Genomic DNA, 10,186 nt, shown 5'->3' with positions numbered 1-10,186 from the left:
TTTGAATCGATTGACAGTCAATTTCAAAAGTTATCGTTCCTGAAGAATTTAAATCAAGATTGGTTGGAAGGTACTCGAAAAAATCCTCTTTTTTAATACCAATGTCATACTCTTGGTTCTCAGTCATTCTTAATCGATCAGTATTTATCATTTTTTATTATAGAAAAGAATTTTTTTAATTCATTTTACGCAAGACGGAGGAAGCACGCGCGCCTGAAGACGCGCTTCACCCACTTCATACCATGTCTGAAGGACATGATATGATGTTCCCCACGCACACCCTTTGAAAAATGAGATTTTTCAGAGGGTGTGCGTGAAAAATGAGATTTTTCAGAGAACGCTTTCGCGCAAGTTGTTTTTTCAGACCCCAGACACGCCACTTGCGCGAGAGCGCAAGTCCCCCCGGAGTAGGAACAGAAGTTCCGCCGAAGTTCCGAATGTTCCGAATGTTCCGAAAGTTCCGAAGTTCCGACGATGTTCCGACGAGGTTCCGACGAAGTTCTGAATACTTCAGGCTATCTTCATACCCCTTCCCATTTTAACCAGGTCTTGGATTCGGATGGCGTTCTGTTTAGACATTTTCCTAGTTTGAATGGACGAACCAGTCTTTAATTTCTCAATGGTCTTTTTACCTTTATCAATGGCTACGTCTTTGGCAGCAGAGATGGCAGAAAAGGCTAACTCTGTACCAGCAGATTTTGCAGCTGTAATCGCTTCTCGTCCAATTTCGCTTTTTGCAGCATTTTTAAGCAAATTCACTGTTGCTTTAGTCATGCTTGAAGCAGCTACTCTCTTGATGAAATTTTTAATCGTGTCTACAATACCACCTCCTCCAACAATGTTCTTTTTCACATATCTCCGATTATTACAAATAAGCATTTTTAAATAAAAAGAAATTTTTTTAAAATAATTTTATCAATCGTCCTCATTAACGATTTATATTCCTCTTTATTAATTTCCCCTTGTCTCAACAGCTCGTCGCAAATAGCAACAGCCTCATTTCTCGAACCTGTATTTCCAGCATACCAGGCAGCAATACTCAATTGAAGCTTTTCCACCAACGCATTCGGATTGCTGGGAAGAATGATGACTCCACGACCTTTTTTCCCTTTTTCAATACGCACCATTTTTTCCCAAATAGGAGCAATAAGTTGTTGATACTTTGGTCTTCTTGAAGCTTTCGGTTTATGCGGCTGCGAATCAGATCTTATAGCATCACTGTCCATCAAAATTTTTTCATAATTTTGCAAATCTTCATCAGTATACCAGCTCGGTATTTCAAATTTAGTCATCAGCTCCCAAAGACCTTTTGTTCCTTCATACCTTTCTCCACCTACAATAATGTCATCTCCATCCATTTCAACCTCCCTTTTCCCAATGTACATTTTATCTCCAACTTTATTCACTTCAAAAGGCATTTTCTTTTTGATCAGCTTTTTATTGATAAGCGGCTGAAACATCTTTTCGTTGCTTTGAATGAGCGGCTTAAACAGCTTGCTCGTATTAGCTTGAAATTGAGTATCTGAAATGTTGTCGTTGATGCTGTTCTGATAAATCCTCTTTCTTCTGTCATTAATTTCTTTCACAATTTCATTCATTTTGTTTGGGTCTTGTATTTTAAAGAAAAATATCTTTTTAAAATACGTGGAAAAAAAACATAAATTGGTTTTTACGATTATGTTGATCCCTTTTTAAATAAGTTGTTGAACGTTTGAATCGCGTCTTCTCGGCCTTTTTGGATCAAGTTTTCTTTGGTGACTTCATCAATACCTATTTTGGTTTTGGTTCGTATTTCTTCCATCATGGCTTTAAATTTTCGAAGCTCGTCAAGAATCAACTGAAACTCAGAATCGCTTATTTTTCCGTCCATCAACGCTTTGGAAATGTGCTCGCTGATCGTATTCAATTTAGACTCGGCTAACACTTTTATCTTTTCATGCTTCTCCGCTTTCAATGCCATCTTTTTGTTCACTTGACCTCCGACAATCGTTAAAAAACCCATTCCAATAGCCACACCTTCACACGCAATTGCTACTGGGCTGGCAATAATCGTTTACAAAAGACCTATTCCAGTCACACCTAAAGCTATGCATAAGGCTTGCATCGTATTATCTACATTGGAAACGATCCTGAAAACGCGATAGTACTTTTTACTCAAATGAACACGCTTTGTTTTTTCACTCTCTATCTCTTTCTGAATCTCGCCGATCTTCTGAAGACGGTAAACATGTCCTTCCTGTTCAGTGGGGGCTGTTGGAAGAACTGGATAAAGTTCTTCATTTAATATTTCCATTTTTATTAAGAAAAAATTATTTTAAATCAATGTAAGTAATCTTACAAAGTTTTTCGTCTTTTTTAACAATCACGTCCTGTTTGCTGTTGCTATTCACGTCCATAATAACGTTATCTACAGACTCTGAAATAATAAATTCGTTTTTTCTATAATTCAATTGCTCAGTGATTTTATTCATTAATGTCACCACTGCAACACCTTTCTCCAAATTCAAACCAATGGATAAAGATATCGTTGTATGGGAGAGAGCAACAAATTTAATGTCTTTCTGAGCAAAAATCTCATACTGTCCGTTCGTGTTGTAATAAGTAGGATGATCCAACGTTATCGTAGACACAATAATGTTACTCGGTTTTCTTTCCTCCAACTCTCTTATCCTCTCTTCCAAATATCTCAATTGCAAATCTAAACTGTGAACTTCTGCTGTTGCAACATTTCTAAAAAACTTGTGAGGGGCATGCATTTTAACATTAAAATAAATTTTTAGATCATTTTTGCAAACTAACCAATTCATTATTGTCCACCCACGAATTAAACGAGTCTGGGTATCCCAACCATTTGACTATCGATCTGCTCTTGGTTTTGCGAACGATTTTTTCAATTCTGAATATGTACTGATGCGTCTTTTGCATCTCCTGCTCGTAAAAAGTGCCTTGAATTTCCTCACCGTTAGCATCAGCAATTTTATACGTAGGCGGATCCGTATACTGAACTTTTGACACGGTAAAAACCTCTTCAGTCCATCTCAGCGTATACCCCTTTTCAAAATTGGACCTCTTTTTTGTTATTCTCACTTGATCGCCCATGAAAAATTTTGGTTCTCGTCTTTCTGGTCCCACCTTTCCATTCAGATTCCACCAGACTTTTTTCTTATTCTTCTCTTCGCTGGCTTCAACTGGAGTCATTTTGATGGAAGAGTGCCTTGTGTTGTTGTAATTTTGTACCATCTCATCTAATACGTCAATGTATTTATTAGTGTTATTAGCTGAAAAATATTTAAACATTCTCTCTTTCATCGTTCTGTTCCATCGCTCGACGACACAACTTTTCTCCTCGTTTTCAGTGGAATACAATTGAACACCCAACGCTCTCACATCCCTGTTGTAAAATTCTTTTCCTTTATCTACCCACAATTTGATGCACTTTTTTTCTTCGAAGATTTTTTTCAACGCTTCAGCCACTTCAAAACCTGTTTTGCTTTTTAATAGAACGATCCATCCATACTTTGAAAACACATCAATGACCATGAGCAAATATTTTACACCCTTGTTAAATTTTGAAAACGATTTCATATCAACCAAAACTGCAGCCCATATTTCATCAACGTCGTTCACAATCACCCGTCTTCTTTTAAAATGGTGGGTGACCGGTTTATGAAGCTCCTCTGCAAGCTGATCTGTCCATTTCAAATCATCTCCTTTTGCTGGTGAAGATGATCCCTTTAGTGCATGCGTAGAAACAAAACTGCATTTAGTCGTTCCGCAAGAGTCGCATGTTCCTTTGAGCATATTTTGATTATTTTTTGTCTTCTCGTTTTTCAAGTGAATGGTTTCAGTTTCTCTTTTGCATTTAACACAATACATTTTAACATATATAAAAAAAGTTTTTAATATAAAAAATGGAATTTACTAAACTGTCTTGGAATATAGGAAAAACCAAAAGAAATAACAACAAGCTTTTACAAATAAGCATTCGAGGACTCATCGTCGGAAAATCTGGCTGCGGAAAAACAACGTTGCTACTCAGTTTACTGCTCAAGCCTGGATGGCTGGATTATAACCACTTGCAAATCTTTGCCAAATCCCTTTATCAACCCGAGTACCAAATACTTAAAAGCTCCTTTGAGAAGAAACTGCCGAAAGAATTCATTCTCCAATTGTTCAAAGAAGAAATAGTACAAGAAGAAATAGAAAAATTAAATTTAAACCCTGAAGATGTTATTATCGACCTATCAAAAAAATATTCAAACAACGAGAATATAGAGTGTAAATTTTTCGAAAATGAAGACGTGCCTGAACCTCAAAATCTCGATTCAACCAAAAACAATTTAATGATCTTTAACGACCTGCTACTCGACACAAAACAAAACACGTGCGAAAAATATTACACCCGAGGAAGACACTCCAACGTCGACTGCTTTTACCTCGCTCAAAATTATTTCATGCTCCCCAGGCAAACCATCCGAGAAAATTCAAACTTTATTTGTCTCTTCCCTCAAGACTCTAAAAGTCGGTCCCATATTTATCAAGACCACGTTTCGAGCGACATGTCTAAAGAAGAATTTAAAAAGTTTTGCGAATACTGCTGGGCTCAACCTCACGGATTTGCCGATTTATCCTCTAAAAAAGACTTTGGAAAATACCGAAGCGGGTTTGACGATTTTTTATTCTTCTAAAAACAATTTAAATAAATAATTCTTATTTTAAAAATGCCTGGTATTATAATCGATGTAGATGGAAAATCAAGTGTTATCACAACTGAATTTTTAGACAAAATCGTTTTTGACGAAGGAAAAAGTTATGAAATGGCTTTTCTCGGACTTGAGGCGTACAACAGCATTCCAAATGTAAACCGCAATAACAATTCTTTCAAATACAGCATGAACAATAGAGCTAATTGGGAAAACGTTATCATTCCTGATGGATGCTATGACATTAAAGACATCAATGAGCATTTGCAAAAGCCTATTTTAAACACGATAAAAACAGCTCAACGCGAAAGTTATATTATTGCAAATAAAATTAATTACTCCTCAAACAACCTTCAAATTGGGATCAATCTTAATACTTTAAAATCAACCATTAAACTTGGCTTGAATTATTTGATTGACTTTAACGTGGAAATCAGCATCGCTTCAGTTTTAGGGTTTACTAAAAGAAAATTAAATTCCGATTCTGAATACGAGTCTAATCATATCATAAGAATTTCAGACATCAACACCATCAGAATTGTTAACAACGTTATCGGATCATCCTATATTAATGGAACCCAATTAAATTGCATTTACTCCTTTTATCCAAACGTAGGTCCTGGTTTTAAAATCATCGAGAGACCTACCTATTTAATTTATCTTCCTGTTAAACTGTTCGAAATTTCAACAATGGTTACTCGCATTATTGATCAAAATGGAGATTTGGTTGATCTTCGTGGAGAGTATATTACAATATCACATTCGAGAAATGAAATAAATAATTTTCCAACGCTTAAAAAACGAGCAATTATCAAAACATCAAACTTAACATCTCACAAGGTCAAACTGATAAAATCAAGAAAGCAATGCATGATAAAACTGATGCTAGCATTAAACTCTCTCATCAAGACTTGAGCGGTGAACATGTTCTTGCTGTTACTAACGCGCAATTAAATAAAATTAAAAAAGCATACAGCAATGGAAAAGGTGTCACTCTTAAACTCAGCAAAAGACAAATCGCACACAACTCTTAAGTGGAAGGAGGTTTCATCGGAGTTCCTCTACCTTTATTAGGAATGCTTGCATCTCGTGCAGCTCCAGTGCTTGCTAATGGCTTATTAGGTGGACTTGCTTCATCTGCAGGTTCAGCTATGGTTGATAAAATTGCTGGATGTGGTGTGGTTTACTTGACCAAAAATGGAAAAGGAGTAAAACTCGCTGCTGCAGACTCTGGATTGTTTATAACTCCATGGACTAAAAATGCTCATGGTGATGGACTCTTCATTAAAAACGAAAAAGGTTATCAATATGCTGGTTCTGGTTTGCTGCTTGGACCCAATTCACCCTTCTCAAGCATCCCCTTCTTAGGAGCTATTCTAAAAAACTTCTTTTAAAACGTTTTCAAAAACTTGGATAAACTTTTTAATAAATTAAAAAAATGATTGACTTTCAATGGATTGATGTAGAAGGAATTATTTTACCTAATGAAGCTCTAACCAACTTTCAATTCATAAAGGCTGCTAAACGGTTAAAATTGAAAAGCTTTCTAGGTGTTTTTATGAGAGATGATCTGCCGAAGAAGTCAAGAAGTAAAGAATATGGCATTGTGAACACGGGGGACTCAGACACAGACGGTTTTCATTGGGTGTGCTGGTACAAAGACGGTGATAAAAAATATAGTTTCGATTCTTATGCTCAACCCCCTCTTGTCGAATTGGTTAATTATTTAAAAAGCCCCGTTTATTATAACAGCGAAAGGATTCAGTTCGATGATACTTCTTACTGCGGTCACTTGTGCCTTTACGTCTTGAAAAAATTGAATGAAGGGTTTGGCTTTCAAGAAGTTATTAATACCTTGTGGTGAGATTTTTAAAAACTTTATTTTTTAAAAATAACAAACCAACAAACTAACAAACTAACAAAAAACCCCAATGCGCCGAAACCAGCACTCAGAGCCAAAAAAAAAAATGGAAAGAATGACTGGTAGGCAGGTAGGCACACAAAAAAAACAGACCTGGTCCTGAGCCCTGCTTTAGCTTAATGGACTACGATCAAGTCTTCGGTTAGGAATAAGACACCATCTTGGAAATCCATGGTCTTTGGTTCGGAATAGGACGCCATCTTGGAAATTTTAAAACATTAAGCCTGACAAGAACTTTATTACTTCATTGCGGATTAAAATATTTTCTCAGCAGCTGCAATATTGCTGGTCATGAGCGTTTTGTATAATCTTATGGAAATTGCTACCAACGACTGTTTACTTACTCAGGGCTTCTGTTTAAATAAAGATGAAAATTTCATTTTGCCCGATTTATGAAGTCGTTCCGAAAGGTTTATATGATATATTGGCTTGCTTATATTGATATCTAACATTTTGTTAATCATTGGGATACTGAAATCAAAACAAGGGAGAAAATGTACAACAAATGAAAAACTTGTATTACTTTTAACTGGTAGTGATATTACGGTTGGATTAGTTCATATACCATTACGAGTAGCTTCAATTCAAATAGGAAACGATCTTGGTTGTAGTACTAGGTTTACAATAGGGTTTTGCTCAATATTTCCGTTGGCTTTTTCATGCACTATTTTGTTAACAATATCGATAGAGCGTTTTTTTGTCATTTTGAATGATAACAAATGCTACGGTGGAACTTTTAAAGCAGTTTATTTATTACCAATCATCACTTTCAACTTCATATTTTCATGTGGGGTTGGTGTTTTGTATGCATTACAATTTGACACTGTAGTTTTATATTTTTTCTTCCCTTCATGTTTAAGTATTAATTTATTATTAATACTTGCTATCAACGCGTCACTATTGATTGGTACAAGAAAAATACTCAGATGTAATGACATTCAAGTTGCAAGAAACATGGTTGTAGAAAAGCAACTTTCCATAACTATGATGATAATATCATTTTCACTCACGGTAGCATACATTCCTTTGGTAGCTTCCTATTACTATTTAGCAACTAGTGTTCTTAGCCGCGATTTCCAGTCTATATCTTCAAGCGCAAAATTTATACATTGGACCCTTCTGATATTTGAATTAAACTCAGTGTTTAACGCTTTAGTATATGTAAGTAGAAGTAGCAGAATCTCTAAGATCTACACTTAGTATATTCAAAACTTTCTTGAAAGTAAAACAAAAAAAAAGAAATACAAATACTTAGAACAGAAATTAAAAATGAACGATTGCTTCATCATTCCGTTATCGATCTGTTAAGATACCTGTGATATGAAGAAGGCAAACATGTAAAGATTATAGCCTCTTTTAAGTTCACAGCCATCTTCATGCTGTCTTAAAAACCCAGGAACCTTTCAAGCTTTAAGCTCTATAAAGGCATTGTTTCAAACATTTACGATCTCAGGTTGTCTGTTTGTTTTGGCGAAGACAAAAGAATCTGGGATTTTTATTCAAAATACTAAAAACCATATGGTCAGATCGTGACAAGTGGCCTAGTAAACTTTATAGCTGACTGAGTCCATACCACGAAGGGTTGTTTGAAAGCAGTAATTTTCAAAAACTTTTCAATAATGCTGATGTTCTTCAATAGCTTGCAGAGGATGATTCTGTTTTTCAAGTTCTTGGAGTAATCTACACTCTAAGAAAAGTTATTGCTGCTGTCAAGGCATATTTTGGGGTGAACTGGAAGCTTATTATGGAAAAAAAGTTAATCAGTTCAAAAATTTTTATCTGGCTATAAGATACGGAAATATCTTTTACCATTTTAATGACTTCATCATTTGTCGAAAAGCTCTTTTGGGTATCTATCATGCGTTTCCGATGTATAAAACAACGACAGTCGTGTTATGAAGCAAAGTTTTAATAAAAAGCGGAAGGCTCTTTAAAAAAGATTCAAATTTTAATTCCTATCATTAAAAGAAAATTTTTATATGTAAAGATAGTTTTTTAGTAAAATATTAACTATAATAGAAACATAACTCGGATCGTTTGATAAACTTTGGTTTACCTATTCAAAAAAATGAAAATGTTGTAAAAAGTGGTTTTCGACGATTTCATTTTTAAACGAGGTGTAGAAGCCGTACAAAAGGACTTTCACTACCGATAGCAAAGCTACAAAAGGGCCATTGATTAATAAGAATATTCAAACAGAATATATAGTTTGGTACAAGAGCAAGCATGTCTAAATGTGTTGTTATTTATTGGTTTCCTTAAATAAGATTTATTTAATGTTTTTAACATAAGAAAAATTGATAAAAAAAAAAGATCAAACTTTTGGAACTTTTATTAAAAATTATAACTTTTTAAAACATTTCAAATTCTACAAAATATACAAGATAACATAACAAGATAATATAATAAGATAGTTTACATAAGATAAGATTGATAAGAAGATAGAATATAAGATAAGATTACAAGATAAATGCTTGGTTTTTTAGCCACTAATCGACATTACAAACTTACTTAATTTCATTAACATGTTTAAAAAAGAGAATTGTTTCGAAACATTTTTCTTGTCGGAGCAGCAAGTTTTTTGAATGATGTTAAAAATAATAAATACTGAATTTGCATTAGTTAAGAATCATATTTAAATAGTTTTTTACTTAGAGAAGAAATAATACAATGATACCTTTTGTTAAACAAAGAAGACCACCTCAAATTTTTCTGATCAACAAGTACACATTGTAAATTTTCATCAGTTAACGATGCTGTACAGGCCATACATTAAATAAATCTTTTTAGCTTTCTACTAACAAATCCACTTATATATTTCACCACTTCTTCAGAATATTAAGACATGTGTGGTGGTTCCATATTATTTACTTGTGTAATATCATTGTTAGCTATAAAAATAGTTGGCTCATCAGCATTGAATTTACATTCCTGATGATTCACAATTCCTCTATTTACAGAAAGTCACAATTCCTCCTTTTATAGAAAGCTATTCGTGTAGTATCCTGGGCTAAACAATTCCCATTTTTTTATGTTTTGTAATGAGTGGTGTTCTAGCAAATGCCTGTATGCTATCATAAATTGCTTTGCAAATGGATTATTGATAAAAACACATGGACTCCTTACAGCACTGAAGAAAATTTCAATGTGGTCTTAACTCAACAAGAATTATAATTGACTTTCTGGGGACAAAATCAAGCGTCTGCTAAGTTGAATAACTTTTGCGTTTAAAAATCATTTAAGCTAGAACCAAGTTGAATAAGTTTATTTCATTTTATTAATTATTTATATTGAAATTACTGATTTCAATAATAGTTATTAGCAACTGAAATTGAAATACATATTAATTACTTATGAATTACAAATACCTCCGAAATAGCTTAATAAACTATGCAAAAAAAAGAATAAAATTACAAAATGTGAATGTGTGCAATATATACGCTGTTTAAACTGCACTTTTCTGCCTCACTTACGTCATCATGGTAAAATTTACCTGGTTTCAATTATTTCTGCCTAAGCCGTATCCAGTATTTTATACATCTATGAGTAAAGACGACTTTGC

This window comes from Hydra viridissima, unplaced genomic scaffold, assembly GCF_058129835.1.
Source record: "Hydra viridissima isolate aposymbiotic clone 2 unplaced genomic scaffold, HvirCarnegie_v1 scaffold_10, whole genome shotgun sequence".
Lineage (NCBI taxonomy): Eukaryota > Metazoa > Cnidaria > Hydrozoa > Anthoathecata > Hydridae > Hydra > Hydra viridissima.
The sequence above is the reverse complement of the archived record's forward strand: the minus strand, read 5'-3'. Positions refer to the sequence as shown.